This window comes from Dendropsophus ebraccatus, chromosome 3 (genome assembly GCF_027789765.1).
Source record: "Dendropsophus ebraccatus isolate aDenEbr1 chromosome 3, aDenEbr1.pat, whole genome shotgun sequence".
Classification (NCBI taxonomy): domain Eukaryota; kingdom Metazoa; phylum Chordata; class Amphibia; order Anura; family Hylidae; genus Dendropsophus; species Dendropsophus ebraccatus.
The window spans coordinates 48,742,596-48,763,862 of NC_091456.1; the positions used below are offsets into that span (position 1 = coordinate 48,742,596).

Below are 21,267 nucleotides of genomic sequence, written 5' to 3' on the forward strand. Positions count from 1 at the left end.
AGAAAGATTATCTGACAGATTACCTGCCAAAGATTTGAAGCCAAAGCCAGGAATGGATTTAAAAAGAGAAATCTCAGGCTTTCCTTTATGACCTGATCTCTGTTTATAGTCTGTTTCTGGCTTTGGCTTCAAACAAACTGGCAGCCCTGTGCCCTACGGGAGTGGCCTGGATTGTGTATGCATTAGACTGGCACAACCTCTCTGTCCCTCCTCCCTGCCCTCTTCATCATTGGGAATGCTCCAGGCAGATTGTCTCCTATTCATCACCTGTGTCAGCATGGCACGTGGGTTGGATCGTTAAGACACCTGTGCAAATGTTCAGCATGGAGAAAATGTTTCAGTGGCATTCCTAATGCTGAAGAGGGTGGAGAGGAGAGACGGAGGGGTGGTGCAAAGTTAGGGCACAAATATTCTAAGCCATGCCGTAGGGCACGGGGCTGTAAGTTCAAAGACTTTTTACAGTCTGTTCCTGGCTTTGGCTGCAAAAATCTGTCATATATCTGTGTGTATAAAAGGACCCTTATGCTGCGTTTACATGGAATTATTATCGTTCGAATTTTCGCATAAACGATCGCATTTCAGCGATAATTGTATCGTATAAACACAGCAAGCGACCAAATGACGAGCGAGAAATCGTTCATTTTGATCTTTCAACATGTTCTTAAATCCTCGTTCGCTGAAAATTCGCAGATTGCTTCGTGTACAGTCTTTCACCGATTTACCCTATGTAAAAAATGGGCTTAAGCAATCTTAAAAACGAACGCAATAACGATTTTTCTAACGATTTATTCATCTAATGCTTACACGGAGCGATAATTCGCCCAATCGCTCGTTTAACGATTTTGAAGCAACGATTTGGTTTTTATAACGATCAGCGTTTAGACGAATAAATAAAAAAATCGTAAGAAAATTTGTGTTATTGCGATCATTTTTACGATTGCTTAAGTCCATCTTTTACATAGGGTTAATCTTTGAAAGACTGTTTACACAAAGTGATCTGCGAATTTTTAGCGAACGATGAACGACGATTTGTGAACGTTGAAGATCAAAATAAACGATTTTTCGCTCATTGCTTGATCGTTTGCTGTGTTTACACAGATCGACTATCGCTCAAATGCGATCGTTATAGCGAAAATTTGAACGATAATCGTTATAAATGCTGATCGTTATAAAAACCAAATCGTTGCTTCAAAATCGTTAAAACGATCGATTGGGCGAATTATCGCTCCGTGTAAACGCAGCATTATACAAGAATGAGGATGCAGGAGGACAGGTGTAAAAGAAACCTCTACTAGTTGCCATGACAACCAACGAGGCGACTAATTTCAGTCATGTTCAGGTGCGCTGTCTATGACTGAAGACTAGTGGGGCGGGAAGGAGCAGTAAGGGGCGTGGCCAGCAGCGGGGCGTAACCCAATGCCTTACACACCACTGTTTACATCTCCCTGAAGCCCTTTTCCACACTGTATCAGCGTATAGGGCATAACTAAGAGCGCTAAGCTCACAGACATACTCCCACAACCCACGACCCAGAGTGACGCCACACCGGCACGTCAGGCGGCACAACAAGCGCTAATGTTATTAGCCTGTCCATCATACGCCAGCCACGCTGGGGGAAAAAAAAAGCCGCGAACATGCGCATTTGAGTCCTACCGCGGCGAAGAGCGGGCTGTTAGTGCGCATGCGCGCATCTCGGTCCTGCACCAACACAGGGAGGAGGGGTCCGGCTCTGAAGGGATCATTATTTGGCAGGAAGGCGAGGCCTTCTCCTGGCAGGAGAGACAGAGCACAGTGTATACAAGCAGCCAGCTCCAAATCTGGCAGTGTGTGAAAAGGGGAGGGGGTGAGGGAAGAGTAAGAAAACGAGAAGTGGAGTGTCTGAGGAGGAGAGGGCTTGGAAGTTACGGGGGGAGACGGGAGTGAGGCGGGCGGGAGCTGCTGTGCCACAAAATACCGCTGACGGAATCTGACAAAGTAGGGAGGGGGGCGGCACTGGGGCTACTTGGCCGCCGGGGAGCAGTGGCGCAGCCTTCACCTGGAAGCTTCCTGTGAGAAAGTGGAGGGAACCCCCCGGCAAGGTAAGCGGCGGCCGGCCTGCAGCCCTTTGTCTGCCGCTCTCCATCACCTCCCTGCCCGGGCGCAGCGCCTCCTGTGGATGCCAGCAGCACACAACTTCCAGCTCTCCCCTGGCGCGCAGCGACGCCCCCTTGTGTTCCCCGTTAGCCAGTGACGTCACAGCGGCTGGAGAATGTATGACGTAATAGAGCGGCTGCTATTGTTCCACCTGGGCTGAGGAATCCTCGCTTTGTGATGTCATTGTCCTTTCTGCGGTAGTCGGGCAGTGGCGGCAGGCTGGTGAGGCGGGGAGAGCGCCGGCCCGGGCAGCTGTGTGTGGCTCAGGCTCGGGCTTCCTTTGTCTGCAGCCTTCCGCCCCCCTCCCCCCTCGTCTCTTTCTCTGGATCGGAGGCTGCTGCAGGTTTGTAAATAGTGGAGCGGCGCGCAACATGGCTGACACGGCTCCGGGCTGCTAGCAATGGCTGCTGCCCCCTGCATGCCCACAGGGTAAGCCGGCTGCAGGCACAGCAGTGCCCGGGGTGACCAGGAGCAGGCCCGGTACCCGGAGCGGACGGAGGGAGGGATGCATCACAATGCGCTGCTGCTATGGGGAGACATGGTCTGTACTGGTGCTACTATGGGGAGACATGGTCTGTACTGGTGCTACTATGGGGAGACATGGGCTGTACTGGTGCTGCTATGGGGAGACATGGTCTGTACTGGCGCTACTATGGGGAGACATGGTCTGTACTGGTGCTACTATGGGGAGACATGGGCTGTACTGGTGCTACTATGGGGAGACATGGTCTGTACTGGTGCTACTATGGGGAGACATGGTCTGTACTGGTGCTACTATGGGGAGACATGGCCTCTACTGGTACTGCTATGGGGAGACATGGTCTGTACTGGTGCTACTATGGGGAGACATGGTCTGTACTGGTACTGCTATGGGGAGACATGGCCTCTACTGGTACTGCTATGGGGAGACATGGTCTGTACTGGTGCTACTATGGGGAGACATGGTCTGTACTGGTGCTACTATGGGGAGACATGGCCTCTACTGGTACTGCTATGGGGAGACATGGTCTGTACTGGTGCTACTATGGGGAGACATGGTCTGTACTGGTACTGCTATGGGGAGACATGGCCTCTACTGGTACTGCTATGGGGAGACATGGGCTGTACTGGTGCTACTATGGGGAGACATGGGCTGTACTGGTGCTACTATGGGGAGACATGGTCTGTACTGGTGCTACTATGGGGAGACATGGTCTGTACTGGTGCTACTATGGGGAGACATGGTCTGTACTGGTGCTACTATGGGGAGACATGGTCTGTACTGGTGCTACTATGGGGAGACATGGTCTGTACTGGTACTGCTATGGGGAGACATGGCCTCTACTGGTACTGCTATGGGGAGACATGGGCTGTACTGGTGCTACTATGGGGAGACATGGGCTGTACTGGTGCTACTATGGGGAGACATGGGCTGTACTGGTGCTACTATGGGGAGACATGGTCTGTACTGGTGCTACTATGGGGAGACATGGTCTGTACTGGTGCTACTATGGGGAGACATGGGCTGTACTGGTGCTACTATGGGGAGACATGGTCTGTACTGGTGCTACTATGGGGAGACATGGTCTGTACTGGTGCTACTATGGGGAGACATGGGCTGTACTGGCGCTACTATGGGGAGACATGGCCTCTACTGGTACTACTATGGGGAGACATGGCCTCTACTGGTGCTGCTATGGGGAGACACGGGCTGTACTGGTACTGCTATGGGGAGACACGGGCTGCACTGGTACTGCTATGGGGAGACACGGGCTGTACTGGCGCTACTATGGGGAGACACGGGCTGTACTGGCGCTACTATGGGGAGACATGGGCTGTACTGGCGCTACTATGGGGAGACATGGGCTGTACTGGCGCTACTATGGGGAGACATGGTCTGTACTGGCGCTACTATGGGGAGACATGGTCTGTACTGGTGCTACTATGGGGAGACATGGGCTGTACTGGCGCTACTGTGGGGAGACATGGCCTCTCCTGGCGCTGCTGTGGGGAGACATGGCCTCTCCTGGCGCTGCTGTGGGGAGACATGGCCTCTCCTGGCGCTGCTGTGGGGAGACATGGCCTCTCCTGGCGCTGCTGTGGGGAGACATGGCCTCTCCTGGCGCTGCTGTGGGGAGACATGGCCTCTCCTGGCGCTGCTGTGGGGAGACATGGCTGTTATGTTTTGTGCTGCTGTTGAATTGGACTTGAACCCTTTTTTATGAATTGTGTACAATGAATCAGACCAGCTCATGTGCTTACATCTTGAATGGGAGGCAGATAAACCAGGGTAGTGGGCCACTTCCTATAGACACATGCAGCCGTTGTCATTGCTGTGTCTGCCTCCATGTGAGGGAATGGTGATAGGGACGGCTCCTTGTGATTGTGACCTTGTCTCTGGATCAGGATGCAGACAGTTGTTGTGCTGAATGCAGCTGCTTCTATTTTTTTTCTTTTTACAGATTATGATGAATCATCTTTGCTAAGTGAACGGTAGCGGTGCTCATGTGTGGTGATCTTCCTCCATTGGTTATTGATCAGATGCTTATTCAGTAGAGTCCTCTAAGTTGGGAAGCTGTGCAGCGGTGTTCACCTATAGATTTATCACCCTGAGGCCCATTCGTTTGTCTCGTGTAGTAATTGTCCCTGGGTTTCCTGTGTGTATTGATGACCCTGGGGGAAAGAAACTGACAACTTTAGACAGATGTCTGTCTCACGGTATGGCAGCGTTCAGCTTTGGGTGTTTGCTAGTCTCTGAATGAAATTATTTACTTGTCACACACTTCCTTTGGACAGTTAAAGGTTAATCCCGTGTTTGAGAAGTCTTTCTCCTCTGAGTAACAAATGTTTTTCCAACTTAAGTCACATCTTGATATACATTACAGAATGGTGGGTAATGATTACATATAAGACCACTTGCACACGATCAGGTTTTGGTCAGTATTTGTAAATCAAAACTGGTAGTGGGTCCAATTCTGTCTTCTATTTTTTTCTGTTTAAGGGTTGGTTCTCGCACAACGGAATGGCAGTGGATTTCACACAGTGGAGTTTGCAGTGAAATCCGATGTGATTTCCGCACAGTCAGTTTGAATAGGATTACATACTCGCAGTGGCCCAGTGAGTACTTTACCGGTCAGCGTTCCGACCTGCATCTGTTGCTTCTGGCATCCTGACATCCCGCTCAGCCAGTGAGTGGCTGTGGCAGGACAGCACACTGATTGGCTGTGCGGGGGTGCCAGGATGCCGGGAGCCCCAGATGCAGGCTGGAGCAGGACTGGTGAAGTATTCTTACTTGTTGTCTATTCAGTCTCCCACCTCCAGTTCTGAGCTACTGTTTTCTGCTGCAGACACACATCTGTGTGTAAGCTTTTCTTTCTGTCTCCCCCCCCCAACCTTTTGAGACGGCTGGTGTAATTAAGTCCTGACTGGCTCCATCAGCAACATTGTAGCTTCTTTGTAATGCTGGGAGGGTTACTTTGAGGCCAAGTTGCTAATTAACCCACTGTGATTAAGCCTCCCAGCATTACAAAGAAACTAGTGTTACAGATGGATCCAGTCAGGTAATTGTTTGCAACAGCTGTCTCAGAGACAAAAGCTCACACACAGATTTTAGTGTTTTCAGCAGAAAGCAGCAGCTGAGAACTGGGGGAAGGAGACTGAATAGATAAGTATGGAATAAATTGTTAGTCTCACCATGGGCAGGAACATATGAAAAGTCAAGTTTGAGTGGAATACCACTTTAACTTCTAGTTTTGAAAAACATGGATAGAAAACACTGACCCCAATACTGCTGTGTAAATATGGCAGAAAGATACTTAATGACTTATGCTGCGTTTACACGTAACGATTATCGTGCGAATTTGCATGTTAACACAGTGAACGATCAAACGATGAACGAAAAATCGTTCATTTTGATCTTCCAACATGTTATCAAATTGTAGTTCGCAAAAAATTTGGCGATCGTTCCATGTAAACCCCCCGCTCATCCGCAGCCCCCTGCGCCGGCTTGATCAACCAACCCCCCTGCCGCTCTGATGCCCCCCCCCCCCCCCCCCCCCGCAATCGGAGTGGGGGGTGGGGGTGGCGATCCGGGCGGCGCAGGGGGCTGCGGTTGACCCTGGGGCCGAGCTGCGAGCGCGCGTTCGCAAAACGATTTTTCCGTACGATATATCGTACTGTCTAAACGCTGATCGTTATGAAAAATAAATCGTTACTCAGACATCGTTAATCGTACGATCGGGCCAATTATCGTTTCGTGTAAACGCAGCATTAGATTCAGATATTTGAGATTTTTTTTAACATTAATCTGTTTCCTGACAATTTTTTTTTATGTCACTTTGTGTACATTGTTATGGGGGCTGCCATCTTGCCTGGGGTGCTGTTAACAGCATTTAGTGGCATGCTTAACAGCAAGACTCATGGACATAGACAGCAATAGACAGACTGTACCTTAAGATGAATGTGAAACATTACACAGTGTGCTCTGTGACCTTTTGAAGAGGTCCTTCCACAGGGAGCGGCTATTGTATCCTCTATCTACTGTTGTCTTGTCGCTGCAATGGTCTATAATTTACAGCAGCCTCCTCTCGTCACCACAGACACAACAGGAAGTGGCAGTTTAGTTTTAGCCCCAGTGGTGAAAATAAAAACTACAAGACCTCAGGATTATTTTATAATATACTGTAGATTTAAAAAAAGGAAAATTAGAAAACAAAATCACCAAAAATCCTCTTAAAATATGTTCAACATAAAATCATTGGTTAACCAAATTGTCACTTTCTGATGGCCTTTTCCTGCCAGGCACCCACTAAGTTGGGTCACTCGTGCTTGGTTCAATCGCAGTCACAAGTTCCGTCCCATTAGTACTGGCAGTTGTTTTTCTTTCACACGAAAGGAAGGTGGATTGTGTGAAAGTGTCTGCACTGTTACATGTTTTAAGGCAGCTAACCTTTCCTTACACAATCCCGCCCTCTCCCATGTGCCAAGATTTGATCCTCTGTTTAATCAAAAAAGGCTTAGAGAATGCAACTAATTATTTTCCTTTTGTGCCAAGTCATTTCAGATAAAAACATAACCTTGTAAATTATCTTAATTAAAAATAACCTATTTTGTGAACTACAGCTACAGTGCTGGCCTTTGTGTTTCTGTGGTTACAGACGACAAACAAACCCGGTGTCCTCTCATCCTTAAAGCATACTCAGCTTCTTGAGCTGTTATCTGCTACTTGTGAACATACCCCTAGGTCCCTTTTGGACACTGTGAGCTGATCTCATCTCAGCGCTTGTTTAAAATTACTCTGTACCCACAATCTGTCCCCCCCCCCCCCCCCCCCCCCCCCCCAAACCACTTGTACCTTCAGATAGCTGCTTTTAATCCAAGATCTGTCCTGGGGTCCGTTCGGCAGGTGATGCAGTTATTGTTTTAAAAAACAACTTTTAATTTGGCAGCGCTGTGTCTAACGGCCGGGGCTTACATTGTATATGCATTAGGCTGCCACAACCTCTCCTTCCCTCCTCCCCACCCTCCTCATCATTAGGAATGCTCCAGGCAGATTGCTTTCTATTCCCCTTCTGTGTGCATAATGAACATGGGCTGGATCGTTAATACACCTGTGCAAAGCTCAAACAGCAGTAAATGTTCCTGGATGATTCCTAATGCTGAGGAGGGCGGGGAGGAGGGAAGGAGAGGTTGTGCCAGCCTAATACATATACAAATGTAAGCCCCGGCCGTTAGACACAGCACTGTAGGATTAAAAGTTGTTTTTAGGACAATAACTGCATCACCTGCCGAACGGACCCCAGGACAGGTCTTGGATTAAAAGCAGCTATCTGAAGGTACAAGTGGTTTGGGGGGGTCAAACTGTGGGTACAGAGTCGCTTTAAACAGCCTATTGTAAGGCAGTTGAGCAGGGAGAGGGGTCGGGGATATGTGACCAATGCAATGGCTTATTTTCAAGTAAAAATGGCCGATAAATAGGCTCTTTAGACCTTTGGGTTCATTCACTAAGTAGTAGTACTCTGTATATAATGTCAGATTATAGTTTATGGCAGACCTATTGAGTCCTTTTAAAAACATATTTGTATGAATGAAATGCATTTTGTGTTTATTTTTTTTACAGTAGACACCCTTTTAGGATTTTTATTTTTACTATCGCAAGGTATGATAACACCAACTTTGTGCCTGAAAAGCTGGAATTAAATTGTCCTGCCCAACACTGTTTTTGTGTATGGAGACCAAAATGTAGCCGTATGTAGCTGCAGTTTGTACTGGACTAAACTTAATGGATGACTTGGACCTCCTTATTTTCATGAGATTTTTCAAAATAAGCTGGTGTAAGTTCAGGCCATCGGATAACTTGTTTAGCGCTTTTTTTTTTTCACACGTTCTCCCACTCTAATTTTCTTTTGTCCCTGAGGTAATGGGTAGAGCCCGATTCTCCCATACCCTACACAAACATTAACTAGGGGATCCTGCTCTATTATGTCTGCAGCACAGAGGGCATTGTAGAGTAGTAGTGGATCAAGCACTGATGTGAAATCTAATACAACAAACTTTTAGAGTCTTTTTTTTTTTTTTTTTTTTCTTTTTTCAACCACTCCCTCTTCCCTTCTGTGGGCAGTTAAGGCTAATGCACCATCAGGTACATTTGATTTAAGTATTACCCATGTATAGAATGGCACCAGCGAGGGGAAGCCAATTCCACAGCCCTTTTTTTTTCTTTTTTTTTTTTGAACAGTGGCCCGGTTCCTGTGTGCGGCGCCATTCTATTCATGGGTATGCAGCTCCATTGATTCTAATGGAGCCACGTCATAGAAGGGAGGGGGGTTTCCTCCCACTGGGGCGGGCCAGTCCGGTACCCATGAATAGAACGTCACCGTACACAGGAACTGGACAGCCATTCTATACTTGGGTAATACTTAAAGCAAATGTACCTGATGGTACATTCGCTTTAACCTGTAAGTTGTGCCAGAAATGTGTCTTTTTTTTTTTGGATAAGCTGTTGTATGGATACACGAGGAGTAGAAATTTTTCTGGACATTATATAGCTCATATTTAGCATTTTCACTAGTTTTCCCCATTCTGCAGGCTCAGTTTCTTGTTTTCCCTAAGCTAGTTAGTGAAAATTAGCCTGTAATGGGTCACATACACTGTTCACACACACAACATCATAGCAGTTCTGGAGAATAAAAACTGAATTGAGCTACAATACATAGCAGGGCTCCAGACTAAAAAATTTACCTAGGAGCCATTGGCTCCTAACCTGAAAAATTTAGGCGCCAAATAGAATATTTGGTCGCCAACATTTTAAACCATGTAAAATTAATGTTATGTTACATGGGACTTACTGTGTGCAGAGGCCACGGCAGCATCCTCCTCCTCCTCCTCCTCCTCCTTTAGATTCTCTCTTTTCTTAGTTTGAAAATGTTCAACATGGAAACTTGCAACCTGACAACCATATACAGTCTGACAACCATATACAGTCTGACTCAGTACTTCAGCTTCACTTGGCTAGCCTTTTAATGAGGCTTACTCTTCTGAACTTGAACTTAAAGGGAACCTGTTGACCCCCGTGCCAGGGTGACAGGCTCCCAACCCCCCGTTAGAGCCCCCTATACTCACCTCATCGCGCCGGGTCCCGCTTCTGAAGATGGTCGGGTGACTGAGATCTCAGCCGCTGCAGCCCGGCGTGCGCTGAGAGATGAGTCCAACGCTCAGAGAATGACAGGAGAGTCCAGCGCTCCGTCATTCTCTATGAGCGTTGGACTCATCTCTCAGTGTGCGCGCCGGGCTGCAGCGGCTGAGATCTCCGTGACCTGACCACCTCCAGAAGCGGGACCCGGTGCGATGAGGTGAGTATAGGGGGTTCTAACGGGGGGTTGGGAGCCTGTCACCCCCGGCACCGGGGGTGACAGGTTCCCTTTAAAAGCTTGCAACAGTCTATACATACTGAGCTGGACTTATGACTGCAGCCATAGTGACCCCCCACAAGATGTGTATATAGATAGATATATCTCTCACCTAGTGACTAATGCAAGTGACCCCCTACAATACAGACACCTGAGGGGCCCTGATAATAATAATTGTGCATATATCTATCTCCCAGTGTCTGCAGCCAGTCTGCCCTACACTTATAGATGGCCCCCTCCCCTTATAGATGGCCCCCTCTACCCCCATTATAGATGGCCCCCTCTCCCCCCCCCCCATTATAGATGCCCCCTTCTCCCCCCCATTATAGATGCCCCCTCTCCCCCCCATTATAGATGCCCCCTCTCCCCCCCCATTATAGATGCCCCCTCTTCTCCCCCCCTTATAGATGACCCCCTCTACCCCCATTATAGATGCCCCCTCCTCCCCCCCATTATAGATGCCCCCTCTCCCCCCCCATTATAGATGCCCCCTCTTCTCCCCCCTTTATAGATACCCCCTCCCCTTATAGATAGCCCCCTCTCCCCCCCTTGAACATGGCCCCTCTTCTCCCCCCATTATAGATGCCCCCCTTCTCTTCCCCCCATTATAGATGCCCCCCCCCCCTTGAAGATGCCCCCCCCCCTTTCCTCTATGCTAAGCAGTATTTTAAAAAAAACAAACACACAAACTCACCTGACAACCCGCTCCCCCGGCGATCCTCTTCTTCTTCGGACGCTGTCCCCGGCTGATGCGCGGCTGCCGGGGGTGTCCCGTCCTATCCCCGGCAGCGCGGCGCGTCAGTGTACGCCGGGGCTGTGACTTCTGACACAGGAAGCGTCTCTGACGCGCGCTTCCTGTGCCGGAAGTCAGGGCCCCAGGCAGCTCACTGATGCGCCGCGCTGCCGGGGATAGGATGGGACACCCCCGGCAGCCGCGCATCAGCCGCGCATCAGCCGGGGACCGGACTTAGAGACAGCGCGCCGCCGCCGGGGCCAGTCGCAAATGGCGCCCAGATTAATAAATCTGGGCGCCATTTGCAAAATATTAGTCGCATTGGCGACCATTTTGGTCGCCATCTGGAGCCCTGCATAGGGTATAAACCAAAAAGAGGCAATCCTGCTTTCCTGTATCTCTATAGTACACGATAAGAGGTAGCAGCATGGAAGACATTATGGAACTATACTGAGCAGTCTAAGGGCCCTATTCCACCGGACGATTATCGTTTGCATAATCGTTAACGATTAACGATCTCAAACGACCGCTATTGCGAAAGACCTGAAAACGTTCACTCACTTCCATGGAACGATAATCGTTATTTATGATCGTAATTGCGATAGTTTTTTCTTCGCTATTGCGAACGACCCATGTCTTATTCAATGCGAATGATTTGCAAACGAGCAACGATAAAAATAGGTCCAGGTCTTATAAAACGATCAACGATTCCTCGTTCGGTCGTTAATAGTTAACTGCATTTCAACCGAACTATTATCTTTTAGATTCGAACGATTTAACGATAATATGAACGATAATCGTCCGGTGGAATAGGGCCCTAAGTTGTGAATCAAACGCTGTGGTGAGATATAACACTTAAAGCAGGTCTTTCAGCAACATCTGTGTGCATCTCTGCTTCTGTTTTAACTTGAAGTAAACTGTTCCTCCACTTGTAAAGACTGCATGTAAACTTATCTCTTCGTGAAATTCGGCGCCTAAGTACTCCTTTAATTCTATGCCCAGAATTAGGGCTTGTAATTGTTATTTTGGAAACCCGTGCATGTAAATTTGGGTAAGAAAACTTCATTCCAGTGCTAGTAAGCCAGACATATATTTTTCCACACTTGGACTTCATCTTTAAGTTCATAATATTTTTACAGATGTATGAACCTACAGGACCAATCTATGAATCTCAAGCAGTGGTGGTTGGGAAAAAGTAGTTTTGCTTTCAAAGTGCTGCAGTTCCCTGAAGGTCTTGCATGACTGGGGTTGCTGTGATTGCACTTATGCTGAGTATAACTTTAACATGAAAGTTGAGGGCTTATAGAAGGTTGATAAATCAAAAATGCTATTCCCAAAAATTTCCGCAACTGTCCTGTGTGATCTGGTCCTTGGTTGTGTGATCCCAGGAGCTCTGTGGAAAACATCAAGTGCTAGAGGATTATATTAATCTGTGCCACATTCCTTTCTGTTCTCAGTGTGATTGTCATGAGCTTGTTCTCACAGATCCTCCTGTATCTCTCAGATCTGAAACTACCTTTTAGTACCAGTATCTTCACAACTACGATGTTTCCAGGGCTCCAAAAAATGCTTTGCAAAACGCATAAACCTGAAACTCCAGAGAAACTGATCATCTCATGCGTGGGAACCTTTTACTGATTAAAAAGTGGAAGACGCCTTCAAGACACAACAGACTTAGGCCACATGGCAGCGGATATCATGATGGGAATTCCCCTATGACTCTATATTCTCCCAGCGGATTTTCATTCTGCTGCAAGAGTGTAGCCCCTGCTCACCTAACCCACAAGCTCCCGGCTAATACTTTACCTGCCCACGGTCCTGTCTGCTTTTCCAGCTTCATGGTGTCCCGTTTAGCCAATCAATGTCTGTGGTGGGTAAGTGGAATGCAAGAGAAGTGGGGGGGGTTGCAGATGTATTTAGATGTAATGTATTAACCTGGCAGCTGGTGGGTTAAGTGGGCAGGGGCTACATTCTTGCTGCTGAATGAATATCCACTGTAAGAATGTAGAGCCACAGAGAATAACAGTGTAGAGTGTTGCAGCGGATTTCACTGCACAACTCGCAGTGTTAAATCTGCGAAAGTAGTACGTGTAAAACTGGCCTTATAAACTATCTTCACTACTATGGATGTGAAATCCCTGTATTCCAATACACTACACCAGGATGAATTTCAAGTGTACCTGTCTTGAGAACTTTAAGAACCTAAATAAACAGTAGATGTAAAATAAAGCATGTTTGCAATATACATTCATTATTTTTATCATGCTGTAAAACAAAGCTGAACTTACCAGAAATCCAGGTCTAGTCTCCTGAAGGCAGATTTTCTGACTTGTGCTGGTTGAGAAAAAAAACAGACTAAACCCAGGAGTTCCAGCCACTACAGCGAGTCACGGCTCAATGTTTCTGTCAGTCACATGACTACCTTCTCTCTGTGTGAGAGCTCAGATGGCCTGGAATACACAGGACTTTCTGACTTTTTACCTTAATTAACTAAAAAAATAAATATAAATTGCAAACTTGCTTTATATCACATCTACTGTTTTAAGATTTTAAAAGTTATAACGACAGTGACACTTTAAAGCCTGCAAGGTCTAGGAAATATGACATGCAATACTATACATTCAGCCACTAGGTGTCTCACTCACTGGAAAATTACAGTTTAAGCGCTATCACTAATGCTGGTTGGTGTTAAAGGGTACTCCAGCTGGCATTTTTTCCCTGGGACCGGGGAGGAGGAGGCTGAGGGAAACAACGTCCACTTACCTCCCCGGTTCCAGCGGCGCATTCCTTCTGATGTGCTTATTCCAGCCCCCATGGTCCTGTACCGCTACTTCTTTGTTCTTTACTGCACAAGCAGAGAGCTTTTTGTCTATTCAAAAGGACAGGCCTGTTGTTAAAGTAACTTAAGTGGTAAATAACCAGTGACTAAATATCTAAGAAAAACTTACTTAGGGCCCTATTATACCAACAGATTATCTGACAGATTTTTTTCAGCCAAAGCCAGGAAAAGGAGAGACCTCAGTCTTTCCTTTAACTCGTGTTCTCTGTTTATAGTCTTCCTGGCTTTAGCTGAAAAAGATGCCTGTAGCAACTAATCACAGCACAGCTTTTATTTTTTAAAGACATTTAAAAGGCTCTTAAATGGGGAGGGAAAGATGGCAATGTTTAAAGTGACTGTCCCACCAGGCCCAGGCTGAAGCACTGGAGGTGGGCCGACCCACCCCCAGTGGGAAGAAACCCCTGCCCCTCCATGATGTGACTTCATTAGAATCAATGGAACCCTATCATAGAGGGGCTAGGGTTTCCTCCCACTAAGGGTGGGTCGGCCGCCTCCAGTGCTCCAGCCTGGGCCTGGTGGGACAGTCACTCTAAGCAAAAAATAAGCTTTTGTATTTTTTTCTTGTTGGAAGTTGCAAGTACACAATCTATTATAACAGTACAGCACCCTCAAAATTAAATTTTGTAAATGTGAAAATTTTGTAGTTTGGCACCTTCCTCTATCAGAAGGATGTTACACATGAACATTTCCATTTGAATGTTGTTGATTAAATAAATGTATCTCTACTGGAACATTGAATCAACAGTTAGGCAATTGTGAAGACCAGCATGACATTGGTTTAACACCCTTTAACAACTTTCTGTGTGGGGGCTATATCTAGGATTCTCATGTTGTATCTGGATCTGAAAAACATAAAACACATGACTGAAACAGCAGAGTCTACATAAGATATGCTTGCATGTGTATAGATACAGCTGGGTATAGAGAGTGACTCCACGTTAATAAAATTGTCTTCTGTTCTCTTGGTTATGACTACAAAGGGTTCTTGGGTGTGGGCATGTTTTTATTTTATTTTTTTAATACCAGTTGTCCATTTTTTTTTTTTTGCCGCTCAGATATATCAATAGTCTCTCATGCACCATTTTTAAGTTTGTGTGTTTTTGCTTTACATATATTTACCTTTTATAGACTTTATTTTTAGACTTTATCCATTATTGGTTTAGTGGACTGCTAAAAAGGGTTTGTCCAGCCTAAACAGCAAAACTCTGTGGAACAAAACAGTGCGGTACAGTGCGGTATAATTAAGTCCCACTCTCGCGGGTTTCCGGACCGCACGCTGTCCTCCACAGTCATATTTCGGACTGCTTTTGGTGATGTGCCATTCTGACAAGCAATGACTGCAGTACCCTATTGATGTACTGGAAGGGGTTGTGGAAATCAGTTTGATACCAGGATACCCTAGTATTTGATACTTAATCCAGCACTACGAAAATGTGACTGCATCACTCTTGTCTCCGGTTTGGGTGTGAGCTGGAGAAGAGTTGGGCTGTCTCTGTAATAAAGTGCCCAGGTTTTTGTAGGTCTGGATAGCCCCTTAAAGCTGTGCAGTAGCTTGGCTTAACATAAGTATACACCTGAAAACACACCCGCTGCTCATATCAAGCGGCGGTCTATTCATATTAAAAAAAAACATTAAAAAACCAAGCAATGTACAATTGTCAAGTGTTCCATTCGCTTTAAAATGGATACTTGACGGGTGCTGAACCTGTCAAGTGTCCGACATTCCCACAGCGTGACTTTTTTGTTTTTGTACTTGTAAGGTATGTGAGCATTTATTTATTTTGATTTTATTATACTTTAACCCCTTCCCACCACATAATGTACCAGTACGTACTGTGGTGGGTAGGGAGGTTCAGAGAGGGATCATGCCATGACCCTGCCCTGAGCAGCACGGCTCCCGGTGGCCATTAGTTAGTGCAGCTGATCACTGCGCCTGGCTAATTCACAATTTAAATGCTCAAAGAAACACTCACCTGGTGGTCTAGAGCATGGGTCTCAAAACTGCGTCCCTCCAGCTTTTGCAAAACTACAATTCCCGTCATGCCTGGACAGCCAAATCCAAAGCTTTAGCTGTCCAGGCATGATGGGAGTTGTGGTTTCGCAACAACTGGAGGGCCGCAGTTTGGAGGACCCCTTGGTCTAGAGGTTGGATCATGTCCCCCCAACTCTAATATGGGCTCCATCACTCATCTAACTGATCAGTGCAGTACATATGTACTGCATTTATCTCTGAGAGATCAGTGTAGTTAGCATAGAATTCTCTCACGGAGAGTTATGTTTAAAAAAATATATATCAATAAAAAAAATCCAATCCCATAATAAAAGTTTTCCTATTTTATAAATAAAAAAAAAAAATTGTTATAACTGCGTGTGGAATTGCACGAACTATTAAACATCACATTTCTGATCCCGCACGATAAACAGCGCAAGTGCATAAAAATGCTAAATTGCTGACTTTTGGACACTTAAAAACTGGAAAAAATTGTAATAAAAAAATCATCTACACAAGAAACGTACCGATATACAGTACAGATCGTGGCACAAAAATGACACAGACCCATTTCTTCAGCTTGCAATATTTTTTTTCTTGTTCTGCAGCATATTTTATAGAAAAAATTAAGTTCTATCATTGCAAAATACAATAGGTGCCACAAAAAATAAGTGCTTATGAGGGTCTGTACGTGAAAAATGCAAGTACCATGGCCTTTTAACCCTTTCCCGCACGAGGACGTAACTGTACGTGTGGAGACGTTTGGATCGGGGCCGCACGGCATCCCCGCTCTGAACCGCCGCGGTCCAGGGTACCGCATGTAGCCCGAGGCCGCGGCTATTAGTGGGCACGGTCCGATCGCCGTGCCTGCTAATTAAGTCTTCAGATGCAGCTGTTGACAGCTGCATCTGAAGACTTAAGAACAGCTCTTCCCTGGTGTCTAATGGGGAGATCGCTCCCCCGTGACGTTGAGTGTTCTCCGTGACTGGTGCCGGCCGGGGTCTTGCGCCGTAAGGGTGCTGATTTCTGCTCGGCATTCAGTTGCTTCCGGCTGCAGCAGCCGGAAGCAAACGAGTGCCGATCTCATCGATCTATGCTGCATATCTATGCAGCATAGATCTGAATGAGAGATCAGTGCACTTATACTAGAAGTCCCCCATGGGGGATTTCTAGTATAAGTGTAAAAGTTAAAAATAAAGTGTCATTATTAATAAAAAGCCCCCTCCCCTAATAAAATTCAGAATCACCCCCCTTTTCCTAGGTATAAGGTATGATGATGAGCGTATGTAAATGAAAACCATGTTAGAAATACCTTTTTTTTTCTTTTTTTTTTTTTTTTTTTTTTTTTTTTCTTTTTTTCCCCTCTCCTTCCTTGCTTTAGTTTTCCATGCTTGGGTAACGGTGTGTTGCAATAACATTATGTAAACAAGAAAATTCCTATGAGTGCTTACTCCATTGGAACATAAAATAGTAATTTTATTCCATGCACTAGTTTATGAGCTGCTGAGATACACTTGAAGAAGTTTTGCTTAGGCTGCTTCAGTATGTTACCAAAGTAGCTTACTTCTGTGTTGGATGAAAGAACCTTGTTTTTTTTTTTTTATGCATGTTTGTAAAAATAAGGATTGTGTTAGAATACACAGCCACTTCTGAGACAATTTTTGTCTAGGCAGTGACAGCCCTGTCAGCAAGATGTTACACATGAACATTTCCATTTGGATGTTCGCGGTTAAATGACTGAATCTCTACTAGAACATTGAAGCAACAAAAAACAAACAAAAATACTCTGCTTTGTGGGACACAACAGTGTAATAGATCTGTCCCATTCTGCTGCAGCTGTGGGTTCCGCATGCTGTCCTTTGTTTTCTGTTCTTAATGGGGGGGGGGGAAAAAGCTATGAGTTAATGTAACCGATTTGAAATCAGTAGGATGCATTAACTGTAATTTTTCTGGTGCCTGAATTATACAAATGTAAATCAGGCAGAGAGCTCAAACGTAGATGTAAATCCAGCCTAAACATTAGAAAGTCGGTCCTGGTGAATAGTTTTTTTTTTTTTTTTTTTTTTTTTTTTTTTCCCCTCCTTGCATTCTTTGGCCAGGTGCTCTTATCCATTGCATTTGATGGATGATAAACTCAATGCACCTGGTTTTTTTTTTTTTTTTTTTTGAGAAATAAGTCTGTAGCACTATTCATGTCTATTTACCCACTTGCCGCAAAATGACGTTTGGGAAACGTCATGTAAAGTAGGTAGTTCCAAATGTCATTCTCTCCCTGCCTCCCCCCGCTGTCCCTAACAACAATTGGGCAGCGGGAGGAAGCTGTGTCATAGACATCGCGGTCCGCAGGCGTGGGACTGCAGTGTCTATGGGGCCTTTTTTTTGTTAAAAACACCCCCTTAAAAATATAGATAAAAGCTATCAAAACGTCACATGTACCCAAAAGGTGAACTACTAAAAAACGTCAGCTTATGCCGCTTAAAAAAGCCCTCACATAACTCCTTTGGTGAAAAAATAAAAATATTACTGCTCTTACAATATGCAAGGCACGAACAGTTTTTATAGTATAAATGCCATAAACTATAACAAAAGCTATATAAAATGGAAAACGCTGTAATCGTACCGACCTGACAAATAACGATAACATGTCATGTGTGACGTATAGTAAACGGCGTACAAAAAATCGTGAAAAACAGCTGCTAAATTGGGTTTTTTATTCATACCACCTCAAAAAGTTTTATAAAAAATTATTAGGGTGCCATATGTTCCTCAGAATGGAAACATCAACATTTTGGCACCTCAAGGCCTCTGACATGGTATAATGGCTAAAAAAAATAAATAAATAAATTTAAAAAAAGACCCCAAAATTCACCAGGTCTGTAATGTCTGCGGCCTGTGGTCAGGTGACACACTGCGGCCACATATCTAGAAACATTGGAATAAGGGGAATAAATAGTGGTATTTCTCAGTTAGTATTTGCTGTGTTAGAGGAAAAAATTTATTCAAATAGAATATCTGCCAAAAAAATGAAGATTTCTAAATTTCCCTTCCAACTTGCTTAAATTTCTGCGAAACACCTAAAGGGTTAATAAACTTATGAAATGTTACTTTGAATACTTTGAGGGGTGCAGTTTTTACAGTGGAGAGATTTATGGGGTAACATACAGGCCCCGCAAATCCACTGCACAACTGAACTGATCCCTAATAAAATCAGAATTGAAATGTTCATGAGGGTTGTGCATCTTTGTAACGCCACCTCTCTGGTGGTTGGTCGGAATATAACTCAACCAGATGTTAGGTTGTCGTGATGCCAGTGCCATTTGGGCACACAGGTATGGTGGCACACCTGCTTTTATTTTAGATAGGCTGGCTATGCCCTTTCGCCTGTGGTCGGTGACCTGCCTGGCTGTTTGGGGGTCTCTTGGGCGCTTATCACGGTGATCAGGAGTGGAGTGACCAACCTGAACTATTGGTACCGCCACCCACAGAAAGGGGAGACGACCCAAGGAAGATGCTATGGCTGTGTAGGTGCTTGGCAAATAATCACTGAGTCCAGTTAAATCAAACTCTTTACTGCAGGAAGGCTTAATACAGTGATGTACAGTAGGATCTTGACTTGAAAATATACTTTAGTAAAATATATCTTTAGTTACACGACCTGTGCTGAGAACTTAAGGTTGTGTGCTGAGAGGTAAAAGAGCTTTAGAGAAGTAGAGAGGAGAATGTTGTGAGAGTCCCAACGCAATGTAGTACTGTGCTCTGCTGGAACTTTAGAAGGAGAATAAGTAGAATACTTAAGAGTAGAGAGAATTCTTGTGCCCATGTTGACTCTTTGGTCTTTGCACCACCTATTGCCCACCAGTGTCAGGTGAACTGTCCTAGAGGGTGACACAAGCTCCAGACCTTGTTACCCGGGATGAGCAGAGTGGTCAGAGTTCTCTGATGACACCCGCGTTGCGAGAGAGAGTACGTAGGCTTCTAGCAACTTTGCTCTATCCGGATCAGTTCCTCTTTCTTTAGGATACTGTCCTGCAATTTTAGACTGGTTCTCGGTGTGGGTTGGAGTGATCCCTGACTTGTCCTCTGAGTGTGCATTCAGCACTGCATAGTGTATAGAAGTGCTACTATAAGAAGAGTGTGCTAAGGTGTCCCATGTGCGGCCATCCTCTACAGAGAAAAACCCAAAAACACTCCACAGGGGACCTGGCTGGAGCCAGGGCCCTACTTGGCTACTGTAGAGACCGTTCTGGCTTGCGTCCTTCCTCTACCAAAGCCAGAGTAAGACTCACTACACTTCCTTTTCTAACATTTTGAGATTTGAATGTTTGTTTACTAGACATAAGATATAAGATTTGGTAAAAAAAATTAAATATGTGAAGAAATTGTCCCTTCTGATTAGAGCCAGGTACTGTGTGTGTGTGTGTGTGTGTATAATCTTTTTCCATTTTCTCATTTTTTAAAAACAGAGGCAGGCAATAAAGGTTCTATGTCCTGAATGGCTTTATCTTTTCATCGTGCTGTCAGCTAGGTAGCTGAATATTTTATAGCATGGCCTGGGCTTCATGTCTTATACACATCCAACGTTTCCACCACTGTATGAGATGAGTCATATACTTTGTCATTTAGGGTAACACCTATTATACCAATCAATTCATTTGTGGGTTGTTGTTTTTATATCCCTAAGGTACAGATGAAGTCTTCTGACAGAAAAAAATTAGATTTATAACTATTATGTGAAATATAATACCGTAGGAGCAGTCAGGTATTCCCACCCTGCATCTCCCTTGGCGTTCTTTCCAAAGTATGTTAAGAAAAACAGACAGACTATAATCTATAATCTAGACTTTGCTAGCAAAACTGTCTGTCTTGCAATAGCTCTTTTTGTGGGGAACTATTAATGTAAGAATTACTTGTGTGCAAATTGTTAATGAACTATTTCACGCTGCGTATTTGCAGCGAGATCCGCTACGGATCCAGTCCCATTAGTTTTTATAGAGCACATACTCGCAGCGGGATTGACATCCCGCTGTATGTGCTTTAACCCCCTGTAGCCCCGCCACCGAGGGCATACATCACCTACTCTGGCGACGCGGCTGCATGTCAGGTTCCCGGCTCCGGTCCACCTCAGCCAATCAGTGCACAGCAGCATTGATTGGCTGAGTGGGACCAGAGCCTGACATGCATCCGCGTCGCCAGAGCAGGTGATGTATGCTCTCGGCGGCGGGGCTACAGGGAGTTAAAGCACATACTCACAGCGGGATGTCAATCTTGCTGTGAGTATGTTCTCTATAGAAATGAATGGGACTGGATCCACAGCGGATCTCGCTGCAAACTCACAGCGTGAGATCCGCTGCGGTGCCAGTATGTGTGAAGGCACCCTGAGGCTGGGTTCACACATGCAGCGTGTTCATCCATTTTGAAAAAACAGATGTATTTGTGTGCATTCATTTCGATCTGTTCTGTTTTTGTTTTTTTTTTTTTGTAATAGAAGTCAATGGAAAAACAGATCAAAATGGATGCACCAAAATTCTTTTTTTTTTTCATATCTTTTTTTTTTTTTTTTTTTTCTTCATAAAATGGATTTAACCCCTTCCCCCAATATGACGTCCAGGGACTTCATGAAAAGCAGTGCCATTCTGCAACATGACGTCCCTGGACGTCATGCCTTCTCTGCCTCCCCCCGCTGTCC

At 45.4% G+C, this 21,267-nt stretch overlaps 1 protein-coding gene across 3 annotated transcripts in view; it reads left to right on the top strand.

The window, feature by feature from the left end:
- The first annotated feature begins 1,389 nt into the window (after nucleotides 1–1,389).
- Nucleotides 1,390–21,267, top strand: part of SPIN1 (spindlin 1) — a 39,050-nt gene continuing 19,172 nt past the window's right edge. The window contains exon 1 of one of the 3 annotated variants that reach the window (XM_069961705.1): nucleotides 1,390–2,078. The gene's annotated coding sequence lies outside the window, so the exon portion shown is untranslated. Of the gene's footprint in view, nucleotides 2,079–2,237; nucleotides 2,477–21,267 lie in introns of those variants that run through there. The other 2 variants (XM_069961707.1, XM_069961706.1) reach the window with 2 other exon arrangements.